The sequence below is a fragment of the Bos mutus genome, chromosome 1 (genome assembly GCF_027580195.1).
Source record: "Bos mutus isolate GX-2022 chromosome 1, NWIPB_WYAK_1.1, whole genome shotgun sequence".
Lineage (NCBI taxonomy): Eukaryota > Metazoa > Chordata > Mammalia > Artiodactyla > Bovidae > Bos > Bos mutus.
Window position 1 is genome coordinate 9,281,720 of NC_091617.1, and position 15,105 is coordinate 9,296,824.

At 41.1% G+C, this 15,105-nt stretch overlaps 1 protein-coding gene and 1 non-coding gene across 2 annotated transcripts in view; both read left to right on the forward strand.

Annotated features, from left to right (window-relative positions):
- The window catches only part of APP (amyloid beta precursor protein), a 312,665-nt gene that overhangs the window by 252,283 nt on the left and 45,277 nt on the right, over positions 1 to 15,105 (forward strand).
- LOC138989421 (U6 spliceosomal RNA) lies at positions 5,327 to 5,429 on the forward strand. Its single transcript, XR_011465722.1, has one exon. It is a non-coding gene; the product is annotated as a U6 spliceosomal RNA (small nuclear RNA).

Genomic DNA, 15,105 nt, shown 5'->3' on the forward strand with positions numbered 1-15,105 from the left:
CACAAACCCATGGGCTATGGCACTCCAGGCTCCTCTGTCTTCCACAATCTCCCCGAGTTTGCTCAGACTTATGTCCATTGAGTCAGTGATGCTACCTAACCATCTCAACCCCTGCTGCCCTCTTCTCCTTTTGCCTTCAGTCTTTCCCAGCATCAGGGTCTTTTCTGGTCAGTTGGCTCTTTCCATCAGGTGGGCAAAGTACTGGATATAAGGACATCTATTTGTCTCATAAATTGCCAAAGACATGCTCTTCCCTTAGTCTTGCAGTAGTCTCGGAGCTCCTTACTCATATTTTCTCCAGTATTACTGCCTGAATTATAGTTTTGACTGGTGTTTATTTGCCTACCTATAACTGTGTATCTTTGGCCCCCTTGTAGCAAAACAGTTACTCTTCCAAAATAGAACCACTCATTTTATGAGAAAATGAAAATGTGTTGTCAAGTGACCTACATCAGTCAGTTCAGTTCAGGCGCTCAGTCGTGTCCGACTCTTTGTGACCCCATGAATCGCAGCACGCCAGGCCTCCCTGTCCATCACCATCTCCCAGAATTCACTCAGACTCACATCCGTCGAGTCAGTGATTCCATCCAGCCATCTCATCCTCTGTCGTCCCCTTCTCCTCCTGCCCCCAATCCCTCCCAGCATCAGAGTCTTTTCCAATGAGTCAACTCTTCACATGAGGTGGCCAAAGTACTGGAGTTTCAGCTTTAGCATCATTCCTTCCAAAGAAATCCCAGGGCTGATCTCCTTCAGAATGGACTGGTTGGATCTCCCTGCAGTCCAAGGGACTCTCAAGAGTCTTCTCCAACACCACAGTTCAAAAGCATCAATTCTTCGGCGCTCAGCCTTCTTCACAGTCCAACTCTCACATCCATACATGACCACAGGAAAAACCATAGCCTTGACTAGACGGACCTTTGTTGGCAAAGTAATGTCTCTGCTTTTTAATACGCTGTCTAGGTTGGTCATAACTTTCCTTCCAAGGAGTAAGCATCTTTTAATTTCATGGCTGCAGTCACCATCTGCAGTGATTTTGGAGTCCAGAAAAATAAGTTCAACCACTGTTTCCACTGTTTCCCCACCTATTTGCCATGAAGTGATGGGGCCAGATGCCATTATCTTAGTTTTCTGAATGTTGAGCTTGAAATCAACTTTTTCACTCTCCACTTTCACTTTCATCAAGAGACTCTTTAGTTCTTCTTCACTTTCTACCATAAGGGTGGTGTCATCTGCATATCTGAGGTTATTGATAGTGTGATATACTGATCTCATTTCTTGCGATCCAAGTGGACCCTAGCAGTCATTAGATGACTTATATATAAAATACATTGTTTATTTTATGCCATTGCAGTGGTTCTCTGGATTATGTTTTCAGTCTAAATAACTAAGTGCTGTCTATTAAAATCTTTTGCTTTATTAATTGGGCTTTATGCCTTTTTATTATTGAGTTGCAAAAGTTCTTTATTCTGGAGACTAACCTCTCGTTAAATATATAATTTGAAACTATTTTCTCCCATTATGTAGGTTTTTTGCACTCTTTTGATATCCTGTGAACACACAAAATTATAAAACTTTGATGAAGTCCAGTTTATCAATTTGTTGTTTCTATTGCTTATGCTTTAGTGTTATGTCTAAAAACCATTGCCTGATCCAAGGTCAAATGTATATCTGTGTTTCTTTCCAAGAGTTTTATAGTTTAACCCTTATAGTTAGATCTTTGATTCATTTGGAGTTCACTTTTATATGTGGCGTGAGGTAAGGATCCAGCTTCATTCTTTTGCATGTGGATATCCAGTGTCCCAGCACCATTTGTTGAAAAAACTGTTCTTTCTATTTTAAGTGGTCTTGGAACTCTTGTCAAAAATCAGTTGACCAGCGACGTATGAGTTTGTTTCTTGACTCTCAGTTCTGTTCCTTTGCTCTATATGTACATCCATATTATTGTTGTAATAGTAGGGATTTTTCATGGACTGCACTATTTTGACTACTGTAGCTCTGTAATGAGTTTTGACGTCATGCGCTGTGAGTCATCCTTTGTTCTTTTTCAAGACTGCTTTGACTGTTTGAGGTCCCTTGCTTTTCCATATGAATTTCAGAGTCTTTTCTCCTTTTTTCTACAAGAAAAAAGATAGTCAAAATTTTAATAGGGATTACCTTGAATCTGTAGGTCAATTCAGGCAGTGTTCTTATTATAAATTTTTTTGGCTTTTTTTCCATTGGAATAGAATTGATTTACAATGTTGTGTTAGTTTCAGGTGTACGGCAGCATGATTCAGTTATACATATACTCATTCTATTTCAGATTCTCAGTGTTCTGTAATAACCTACATGAGTAAAGAATCTGATTCCTTTTCATTTCCTTCTGTTTTTATTGTAATTTTTTAAATGAAGTTTTAAAACACTGTCACTACCTAAAGAGATATCCATTATGAGATGATTCCTCTGTATTCCCATGCAGGAGGGTTAAGCTTTAGAAGCAGCAGGAAAATTGATTTAGCACACTGATACCCTTTATCCCAAACCTGCCTGAGATGCAAGGAAATTTCTATGTGAACTTTTCCTTAAATCATGATGACTATGACACACGGACACATTGGTGTGTTTTGTCTGTTTCCATGCTATCCTCTGATGTGTGTGCGTGTGCACGTGTGTGTGTGCGTGCGTGCCTCAACCACGTGGATGAAACCTGACGCATTGCCTCCCACCCCGAGCTCTGCGGCTGCCTGTGATGATCCCTGGTGCAATTCCAGGGTGTTCCCTGAGCTCACCAGCTCTTATGCATGGCCCTGTAATTTGAATCAAAATTCAAGAAGAATTCTTAACTAAAATGATTGGGAGGTGAAGTCAGACCACAGTAGAGGCTCCTAGACTGTTTCTGGCGGGGAACCCTGCAGCAGATGTGTCTGATTTTTTATTGGCGGGGGGATAGATTCTGGGGAACAACCAGTGATGTTACACTGGAGAACAAGGTCTGGCTATCTTGTCTTTCACAACCAGCTGCCTTCAAGGTTCATATTTTGAAAGAGAAGAAAAGTGGTAGTGATATTGCTGCTGTGAATATAGAGATGCATTCAAATTGAGATTAATTTTGAAATTTATTTCCACAGAGTCTAACTCGAAAAAAGATGAATGTGTTTACATGTGAGAAAGAGTTTGGAAGGAATGTTAATTTGCCTCTTGCTCATAACTCAGAAACCAATTTTGCAGTGTGCTCCCTGAATAAGCCCCATTGCTGTGCCGTGCTCAGTCGTGTCGGACTCTTGGAAAATCCCAGGCAAGAATACTGAAGTGGGTTGCCATTTCCTCCTCCAAGGGATCTTCGTGACCCAGGGATAGAACCCGGGTCTCCTTTGTCTCCTGCATTGCAAGCAGATTCTTTTACTATTGAGCCACCAGGGAAGCCCAAGCTCTGTTACTTTTTCTTAACTCTTCTCCTGCCATCTATGCTATGGTCTGCTTTATAAAGTCAGTAATAAACAGTAAAGTATAATGTCTCATCAAAAGTAGGAGATCGGGAATTTCCCTGGTGGCTTAGTGGCTAAAACTTCGCCTTCCAATGCAGGGCATGTGGGTTCAGTCCCTGGTCGGGGAGCTAAAATCCCACATGCCTCTCCTGTGGCAAAAACCAAAACATAAAGCAGAAACAATATTGTAACAAATTCAATAAAGACTTTAAAAACGGTCCACTTCAAAAAGAAACCTTTTTTAAAAAAAAAAAGGAGATCTATTAACCCATTCCTGTTTATGAGGCATAAGTCCAAAGCAATGCTGACATCATATGAATCATCATGCTATTCAGAGTCTTTTGGACTTGGGGTGAGAAAGTGGTCAAAAGACCAAAGTCAGGATGTTACTTAATTTCAACTACTATTGCAGATCCATTGATCTAAGACAGTGGATTGAAAATGGACTATTTAATGTTTTAAAAATTTTTATAAATATATTTATGACTACATGTGCTCATAAAAGCATGAGTTAAATCTCATTATTTCTGTGGAACACCAAATAGTGACCATTTGTCTTATCTTTCGCATGTCTCTGTATCTTTGTTTTTGGTCTGTGTGGTATTGAGACGAGTCTGCCCATACCCTTTGAGCAAATAGAGGAGTTGTGTGTTCAGCTTCCTCTTAAATATGGAACTTGATAAAGCTGCTCCTAAGGTCAACAGAGACCAGAGACACTGTCATCTGAGAGAAGGAAGAAGGGCCAGCTGCAAGTTTCACACCTCTCAGAAGCAAGAGGCTGAACCAGCCAGCCTGCCTTGGCAAACAATTCATTCCTTCTCTTTCAGAGGCTGGCAGAGTGAAGGGGAAGCTGGGGCTGTAGCTAGTTGCTTCTGAAGCTTTGCCAAGTTATAAAGAATTTCCCGAGGCATGAAGAGTAGAGATCTGGGAGTGCCACAGGGAACATTTCATATTAATATGATTATACTTATTAGCATTTTATACTCTTTTTATTTAGGAGATTGTTTTTATTTAGAAGCAAACCAAATTTCACATTCTAGGTTTGGGGCAAAGATGGGAGACATTCATAGAGAAATTGCTGTTTGAAGTTCTAAATGAGTGACTCTTTGGGAAAAACCTGCCTTCATTTTGTTGATGACGACTGAGGCTTGAAATAATGAAAATGGGTTTGCTCTCTAATGATGGGCTTCCCAGGTGGCACTAGTGGTAAAGAATCTGCCTGCCAGTGCAGGAGACATGAAAGACATGGGTTCAATCCCTGCGTCAGGAAGATCGCCTGCAGAAGGGCATGGCAACCCACTCCAGTATTCTTGCCCGGAAAATTCCACAGACAGATGAGCCTGGTGGCCAGGCTACAATCCATGGGGTCACAGAGAGTTGGACAGAACCCAAGCGACTTAGCATGCACGCACGCACACTCAAATGACAGTCAGCATATGTGATAGAAAGGAAAGTTGCCAAAATAGCCTTTTTGAAATAGCCTTTTTGATGTGACTTACATTATAAGAAAAGTATTGTGGTGGGGCTCGACTTGAAAACATAATCATTCATACTTTGACCTTTATTACATTAAAACTTTTTCTTTACCTCATGACCATGACCTGATAGCTTATACTTCTTGCTGTTTATGTTTCCCATGATACCAAAAATCAGTTTCCTAAAATTTTTATATATGACACATTGGTAATAGTTATAACTATTACATTATTAGAGTTTTCTAATCAAACTGCTTTAGTCAAATAAAAAGAAAACTAACTTTATCATTGCCACTGAGCTGTCACTAGATAATGCCTTAATTCTTGGTCACCACTCTTAATGATTTCAAGGAAGTATTAGAGGGCTTCAGAAGTATAACATGATGCTTACTTTGGGAGCAAATATACTAAAATTGGAACAATACAGAAAAGATTAACATGACTCCTGCTTAAGTATGACATGCAAATTTGTGAAAGCTTCCATGTTTTCAATCCATTGTATATGAGGCATCTAGAATAATAAATTTATAGAGATGACGTAAAACGGTAGTTGTCAGGGCCTAGGGGGAGGAGGGAATAGGGGATTAATCTGTAATGAGTACAGAGTTTCAGTTTGGGAAGATAAAAATGTTCTAGAGATGGAAGGTGGTGATGATTGTAAATATACTTAAAGCCACTGAAACCGCTTTTAACCACTTAAAATGGTTAAAATAGTAAGATTTGTGTTATATTTATTTTTCACAATAATAGTAGCTCTCTATGTACATTTATATCATTTGCCATTTTGAGTAGCAAAGGCATCTAAAAATTAATCCAAGGATGTTGGATCTTCAATAAGCATTCATTACACTCTCCCCGTATTCCAGATATATGCACATCGCCAGACATTTTCCAGGTATAGGGCACAATCTTTCATACCTGAATAATTTGGAATCTGCTTGGGGAGACTTTGGATAAACACAGTTGAAGGAGAGGCTTCTCTCATTAAGCTGAGGGATGTTGATCGCATGTCTCTTGGCATTAGGTAGCATCATCTGGCAGCCATTCCTTACTTCCTTCATCACTTATTGAAGATAATTAGAGGAGAAAGGAACCTAGTCTTCAACCGGCTCAGCTCCATCATTTCACTGGTTCAAAGAGAGTATAATCTGCCCAAGGTCATGCATCTGGTTAATAAGACTAGAGACCGAATCTATTCTGGTGTCTGTGTATCCAGTAGTATTTGTTCTGCCTCCTTGCTGAGGCCAAGTTAAACCAAACTGGATTTTGGAAGCTGTTTATTCAGCTTCAGGACCTGTTCTTTGAAAATATTATGGGTACAAGAAATGGCCCTCTTTTAGCATATGTTACTCAGTGATAAATGCTTCCCAAGCTCAAAGACTCAACACCCTTGGACACTTAAGTCAATGTGAACGTATTCATAAAGGACATTAGTGTCAGCCGCATTGTGCGTTTTGCAGGATTTTTTGTACATTTTTATTCTGCATTGGCTTAGAAATCATATGCGAACGCATGAAAACTGACAACAAACGTGCCTTCTTCTGTATAATTGCCATTCGCTTACTCTGCGCAGAACAAGCACACATTTCTCTGAAAACACAAGATAATAATACTCAGCTAGGTCTTAACCGTTTGTGAGGGATCTGACTTAGTGTTTAGCTCTGCGAATGTCAGTGGCTGGAGCCCTTCACATCATGCACATCATAAAGTCATCTCCTAAGCCAGAGGAGAGAATCATTTTCATGACTGCAAAGACACAGTTTATTTATTGCCACTCAAATATATATAGAAAAAAGAATAGAAGAGGAAAGAAAAAAGAATTTAATGAAAGATTTTGCAGATTTTTTTCCCTAAATTTGTATTATTACTCTGGTGTCTTTTGAAGACTGGCTTTCCTTTATTTCTCTTTCTTCTTTTCTGTTTTTTGAGACTCATTTGATCCTCACAATAAACTTGGACAAGTGAAGTAAATGTAAATAGTTAACCCCTTTATTCATCTTCATGAGCCTCTAGGAAGGCTGACCTTTTGTACCCAGCCCTGGATATGTTTAAATATGCTGTTCCATCTGCCCAATCTTGGCCTTTTGAGATCTTTCTGAGCTTCCAAAACCCCAACTCTCTTGTTACCTCTCCCTTAAAACTTTAATTAGCACAAAGCATCTGTCCACTGGTCATTTGGTTTAGACGTGTGTCTGCTGTTGCCTTGATGCGTGTGTGTGTGCATGCTCAGTTGCTCAGTTGCTCAGTTGTGTCTGCCTCTTTGAGACTCCATGGACTATAGCCTGCCAGGCTCCTCTGTCCATGGAATTCTCCAGGTAAGAATACTGGAGTGGGTAGCCATTCCCTTATCCATGGGATCTTCCTGACCCAGGGATCAAACCCAGGTCTCCTACACTGGCAGGCGGTTCTTCACCACTACACTACCTGAAAAGCCCCCTTTGCCATGTACATGTCAACTAATTGCCATGTGCTAATTATAAGCTCTTTGAAGGGTGTGAATCAGATTTCTTCTGCATTCATTTCTCTTGAAACAAATCACTGGGTACAAGTAGGTATTACAAATACCTGTCTTCAGTTGGAAGAATTGTGGCTCTTGAAAACCACAGCATCCCTTGGAAACTTACTGGAAATTCACATTCTCTGGTCCCACCCCTGACCTCCTGATTCACCAATGCTGGGCTGAGAAACTAGCAATGTGGCTTTTAACAAGCTGTCTAGGTGACTCTGATGCATGCAGAATTTTAAGAATTACTGATTTAGAATGTATTCAGTTTATGAAAAATTAAGAAATAGGTGAGGATCTATTCTAGCCCACCTATAAGCCATTTCGATTTACCCATACTGTTATGTCCTAAATCCACATGATGAAAACTATACGTCACAAAAAGTGTTTGACATAAACCTAATTGAAAAAATATATTTGATTAATCAACAGCAGCTCCACTTCTCAGAAGAAGATACATAGTTGCTAAGTAGTCCTAGATGAAAAGATGTACACCTTCTCACAGATACTAAAAGTCAAAACATAACTTTTGAAATTATCAAATTGATCATTTTTAAAATCTGCCATACCCTGTCATAGCAAGCTAAGTGAAAAGAAACTTCCTAAGCTCCTGATCAGTAGATGAGTGTAACCTTCTTTTGGAACCACTTGCCTCTCCCTGATTAAAATGTACAGTCTTCTCTAATTTGACACTGTTGCCGTTGTTCAGTCACTAGGTCGTGTCTGACTCATTTTGACCCCATGGACTACAACACACCAGCCTTCCCTGTCTTTCACCATCTCCTGGAGGAGTTTGCTCATACTCGCCGTATTCCTTCCTCCGGCTACCCTGGCCCGCCTGTGGAGAGGGCTTGAAACCCCTCAGTACTAGTTTTATAAATAAGCATCACTGCCTTTAAAACAGTGGCGCTAGTGGTAAAGAACCCGCCTGCCAACGCAGGAGACGTAAGAGATGTGGGTTCAATCCCTGTGTCGGGAACATCCCCTGGAGGAAAGTCAAAAGTCTTAGTCGCTCAGTCATGTCCTACTCTTTGCAACCCCACAGACAGTAGCCTGCCAGGCTCCTCTGTCCATGGAATTCTCCAGGTAAGAATACTGGAGTGGGTTGCCATTTACTTCTTCAGGGGATCTTCCCGACCCAGGGATTGAACCCAGGTCTCCTGCATTGCAGGCAGATTGTTTACTGTCTGAGCCACTGAGGAAGACCCACCCTGGAGGAGGGTGTGGCATCCCACTCCAGTATTCTTGCCTGGAGAATCCCCATGGACAGAGGAGCCTGGACGGCTGCAGTCCACAGGGTCACAAAGAGTCAGATACTTAACACAGCACACACACAGCCTTTAAAGCAACTATGAAGGACAAATGACATGCAGCAGAGCTGGGTTCCCCTTCTCAAGACTCCTCTTCAGTTTATATTTCTCTCATTTTGGAGTTCAGTGCCCCTAAAATTATAGGGAAATTGCCATATGTGATGTCGGCTGGAAAACGTTTCAAGAAACTTAGGTGGAAATGGTTTAAGTTCCAAGTCTAAATGAGCAGTGAACTGTTAGGCCATCTCTGTTTTTCCTTGCAAAATTTAATAGTCTCCTATAACCCTAGAGCTCTCAATTTCTTTGTTATTCTATAAAAAAGAAAGGAGATACTTCCTAATGCACTGTTGCTGGCCTCATCCTATTTTTTTAAGGTGGTTGTTGTCTGTCAAAACAAGTTCTTTGCAGTTTTTTTTTTTAATACTGAGAATGAATTCTTGAAGCAGACCAACCAAATTTAAGTGTTTTGAGGATAATAGTAATAATTACAGGAGTTGCCCCCTCAGTTCCCTGGTGGCTCAGGTGGTAAAGAATCTGCCTGCAATGCAGGAGACCTGGGTTCCATCCCTGGGTCAGGAAGATTCACTGGAGGAGGGCATGGCAACCCACTCCAGTCTTACCTGGAGAATTTCATGGACAGAGGAGCCTGGCAGGGTACAGTCCATGGGGTCACAAAAAGTCAGACACAGCTGAGCGACTAACACTTACTGCTGAGAATCAATCTGAACATTTTCCAAACTGTTGTTGGCAATGGTAGTTATCATGAGAAAAACAGAAAAAGAAAGAAAAAAAAAAAGCTGTTTCAGGAAAAGTGTGGGGTCTGGGAAGAGTTCCTTTTTAATCCAATATTCAGGCCCTCCTGGGAGATATTCCAAGTTTATAGGCTATTTATGGGCTAAATGTCTGCTTTATTTTTCTTGCCTTCCTTTTGTCAGAAAACCAATTTCTCAACACTTCAGTGCTTTCTTTCCTTCTTGATGGAGAAGTTTACTTATACCTGAGGTTCCTCCTTTTAGGTATGAGAAGAGAAATTAAGTTGCTTCAGTCGTGTGCAACTCTTTGTGACCCTTGTAGCCCCCCAGGTTCCTCTGTCCATGGGATTCTCCAGGTAAAAATACTGGAGTGCTTTGCCATGCCCTCCTCCAGGGGATCTTCCCAACCCAGGGATCAAAGGCCTGGGTCTTCTCTCGTGTCTCCTGCATTGGCAGGCAGGTTCTTTACTACTAGCGCCACCTGGGAAGCCCCTTACCTCCCCAGGTGATCCTTAAATATTCAAAAGTTTAAAAATGCATGCTTATATGAAACAGCAAAAATACAAGGAATTCTTAAAGGTTTAAGTTATATTTATGTTGGTCTTGAACACAGAAGAATGGCGATTGTTGTCATGGAAAATTAATATGTCCTGGTAAATTTACCATGTGGATTTTTGGTGGTGCTTATTTCCAAAGCAGTGATTGTATAAAATATTAAAGTGAAGCATTATTAACCTTGAAGTTCAAATTCATTGAGAATTTGTTTAGGTGTGACAGGATTGATGGCTATGTTTTCTTTCTCCACGTTAAACTTCTTATTAGCTGTGAAAAGGGATTGGCATAAATGGCTTATTAACTTTGATTAACTATATCTGAAAGACATGAACAAGCATAGGGCAGGCTCCAGTCAGAAAATGCTGTCACTTTCAATATTTTCCCCATTTCCTCTTTTATTTGATCTTTCAGAAACTGTGAATTTACTATTCTACCTACCAGAATCTTTTCTTCCCTCTTTAGATTTTTCACTTTCTATATTATTGATACATTTTACTCAGCAGTTTAAGTGACAAATAGTAAAGCTTAATTTCGGAGGATTGTCAGAGAATCTAACACTAGCCCAGGAAGTGTGTGTCTTCTTAGAGAATTGGCAAAAAATTACCGAGACAAGGAACACTGGGTACCAACTCTAGATATGAGACCCAAGAGCATCTCGCTCTGTTAATCAACCGTGTATGTATTTTTTTGGATCGTGAAAGTAGTAGTAAAAGTGTTAGTCACTCAGTCGTCGACCCATGGACTGTAGCCCACCAGGCTTTTCTGTCCATAGAATTCTCCAGTCAAGAATACTGGAGTGGGTTGCCGTTCCCTTCTCCAAGGGGTCTTCCTATCCCAGGGTCAAACTCTGATCTCCTGCATTGCAGGCAGATTCTTTACCGTCTAAGCCACCAGGGAATACAAATTATATTTTTTGCTTCTTAAAGAATCTCCTGTGGAGACTTGGCATAGAAATCATGCACCATCTGTTTTTTTCTCCCAGAGTGAATAGATGGCATAACTGCAAATGTCTTAGACACAGAGGATATGGTCATTTGGGTTTTTCCCTTCACCTAGAGTGAAGTCAGGTAGTCAAGGAGAATACTTTAGAACTTTCTTGGCAAATGGCCAGAAAAAGTAAAGAAAATGAAAAGCCCCGAAGGTCACATATTCTCTCCAACCTTGGACTGCCTCACATTTGCCAGAGATCACTTCCTTGTCATTTTTATGAGAGGGGCAGGACCTGAAATTCAGTGCGCATTCTTGGTGACCCACTGGCAGTTTACCCTCCTTTTCTCATCTTCAGCTATCACCCTTCCAAAAAAAAAAAAAGAAGGAAGAAAGCAATAAAATCCCTTAGAGAAAGCTGTTCTGACCTTTGATCTTCCTTTGATCTGGATATGACTAGGTGGGTGTCCATTCCACTCAGGCTGCCATGATAAAATACTGTAGACTGGGTAGCTTAAACAACAGAATTCTTTCTCACAGTTCTGGAGGCTAGCAGTCCAAGATCAAAGCCTTGGCAAGTTTGATTTCCCCTGAGGCCTCGCTTCTTAGTTTGCAGATGGCTGCCTTCTCACTGTATGTGAGTGAGAGAGAGATCTCTGGTGTCTCTTTCTCTTCCAGGCCTGTTCCCGTAGGGCTCCCTATGATCTCATTTTACCTTAATTCCCTCCTTAGAGCTCCTTTCTCCACATAGAGTCACATTAAGCGTGAGGGCTTTAACATATGAATTTGGGGGAAACACAGTCTATTCCGTAACGGTTGACTACACCATGCTTTGGGAGAGATCCAGTGTACTCCATGCTCAGTATGCCTCATCCGTCATTTCTTTAGTGCATATGGGTTCTTACATCCTCAGAAAATCGAGGGAAGCCATTAAAAAGTTTTCCCTCTTTCCTACCCAAAGTCATTGCGATCCGTTTTCTCATCAGCAGTCTTCCACTCTCTCTGTGAACTTCAAATATAAAACCACTTGGGTGTATCAAAAGCCTACCCTTGACCTAGAAGGATTTGATGGAATTTTTAACATTTGGTTATTTGGCTGCATCAGGTCCTGGTTGTGACTCAGGATCCTTTTTTGTGGCTCGAGGGCTTCTCTCTAGCGGTGGCCTGCAGGTTTAGTTGCTTTGTGGCCTGTGGGATCTTAGTCCCAGACCAGGGATAAGAACTCATGACCCCTGAGATGACAGGCAGATTCTTAACCATTGGACCACCAGGGAAGTCCCTGATTGGATGGATTTTTAAATGTTGTCTCTTTTACTGATTTCTCCGTGTGTGCTCAGTCGCTCAGTCGTGCCTGACTCTTTTGCGACCCCATGGACTATAGCCTGCAAGGCTCCTCTGTCCATAGAATTCTCCAGGCAAGAATACTGGAGTGGGCTGCCGTATCCTTCTCCAGGGGATCTTCCTGATCCAGGGATCAAACTCGTGTCTGCTGCAGCTCCTGCATTGCAGGTGGAAACCTTACCACTGAGCCACTGGGGAAGGCCCAGTATTCACTTACTGAGATAGTGTTATAGTTTCCTAGAACCACCAAAACAAATGACCGTAAACTGAATGGCCTAAAAACAACAGAAATTTATTCTTTCACCATTCCGGAAGCTAAAAGTCTGAAATGAAAGTGTCTATGGGGGCTTCCCTGGTGGCTCAATGGTAAAGAATCCACCTGCCAATGCAGAAGACACAGGTTCAATCCCCAATCCAAGAGGATCCCACGTGCCGCGGAGCAACCAAGCCCATGTGCCACAACTACCAAGCCTGTGCTCCGGAGCCTGGGAGCCGCAAGTCCTGAGCCCACGTGCCACAGCTACTGGAGCCTGGGTACCCTAGAGCCCACGGTCCGCAACAAGAGAAGCCACCAAAACAGGAAGTCTGCACACCACAGCTGGAGAGTAGCCCCCACTTGCCACAACTAGAGAAAAGCCCTTGCAGCAATGAAAACCCAGCAGAGTCAAAAAATTATTAAATTAAAAAAAAAATTTTTAAGTGTCCCTGGGGCCATGTTCCCTCTGAAGGCCCTAAAGGAGTATCTGTTTTGTTCCTTTTCCTTGTTCTTACTGTTAGCGACCATCCCCAACAGTCCTTTGGCTTGTAGATACACCAATCCAGCCTCTGCCTGTCTTCACACGGCGTCTCCCCTTTGTCTCTGTGTCTTCTCCATACGACCAAGAACCCACCTGACTCCCATGGTGTCCTCTCGATGCCATATTGGATTGAGAGCCTTACACCAGTATGATCGGATCTTTACTTGATTCCATCTGTGAAGATCCCATTTCCAAATAAGGTTATATTCATAGGCACTGGATGTTACAATGTCAGTATTATTTCGGGGGCAGGACATAATTCAGCCCATTCCAGGCAGTTGCTTTTGTTGGTTTGTTTGAGGTGCATACCGCAAGGCATGCAGGATCTTGGTTCCCTGACCAGGGATTGAACCCAGGCCCCCTTGCAGTAGAAGCATGGAGTCTTAACGACTTGACCGCCAGGGAGGTCTCAGGCAGTTTTATCTTTAATTTCCTTTGACTTCTACAATCCCAAAACATTGTCCAAGTTTCTTTCTAAAACATGATCAAATTTAAGTCAAAGGACTGCATGCATGTTTTTTGATGACCTCTTTTTTTTAATTTATGACCTCTTCATTAAAAAAAAATTTTTCCATATATAATTGGTTCAAATTGTGAAAGACTTTTAAAAATGCTTTGCATTTGCTTGAGGCTGATTAATAAGTAAATTTGTAAACTACGACTGTTTTAATTAGCCAGGGTTAATTAATGTTTACCACACTTGGAAGATGAAAAGACATGTATAAATGCACTGTAATATGAGTCATTTTTAAATTTGTTGTTGAAACTTAAAGTTTATTCAAATAAAGACTGCTTACATCACAAACGCACACACAATAAGCTGTTGGAGACCTGTGGTAATTAGTGTCGAGGGCTTTAAATTTTGAGGTTAATTATATTTTATCGAAGATGGTCATGTTTTAATACTGTATATTCAGAGAAAGCTAGTTATATTTTTAGTTTGATTGTGTAAAAGGGAGAGAGAATAGAAATCTGAGACCAAACTGGTAACTCTTTCTACAGTATACCATAATCTAAGATGAAGTCTGTTTTTTGTTTTTATTTCTGAGTTTTTTATTTTTTATTTCAGAGCAGGGTAGAGGAAAGAAAAAGGTTACCTGTGCTGAGATGAAACTATCACATTTAAGCAGCTTTTCTGAAGAAAAAACATTGCTAGAATTCTATGTAAATTTTCAGCAGGAAAAAAGTCAGGGGCTTGGATGAGATCTAATGCCAAGATTGGAAAGTGTGGAGATTAGAAACAGTTTGGAAGGAAAGACTAGGGCAAGATCTCTCTTAAGAGGCAGCAGGCAGCATTATCATGGAAACAGTTGTCTCACGCATAGGATGGTGAGGACATGGTTATCTGGGGTAATTTTCCAACATGTTCAGTGGAACACAGCTCTGGTTCACAGGTGACAAAGGAAAGCTGGCCTCAGGGATTACAGCCCCATTTTACCCTCCATCATTGTCCAAAGGGAGAGCATATTCAAAGGTAAATTACAAAAGGGTTAGAGCTCCACTTTATTTTTATCTCCTACACAATTTTCTCACTCATTCTTTGCATAAGGTTGCTTTTTTTTTTTTAATCATCTCATAGGTGCTCATACTGAAATGATTTGACTTAAGAGCGGGGTGAGGGGAAAGACCTACAACTCTTTATTTTGTAGTTCTTAACAGTAACCACCATCTGATGTTATTTTTAACCATGGCAAAATTCTCTAAAGAATTTTCACTAAGCATGTGATGACACTTCACTACAGATGAGACTGTTCATTATCTAGCAGAATTCAATACATGATAAATCCCTTTGGGGGAATCTGATGTGAACTTTTTTCCCAAAATACCTGGGAAGATGGGAAACCTCCCATTTTCTTTCCCGTGCTTCCCTGTGGGCTGTTGCAGCATTTACATGCGTTCTCCAGACCATAGTTCCAGGGGCTCCAACCCTCTCCACCGTGATATGGAATATCGCAGACTCCACACGTCTAAATAGAACCTG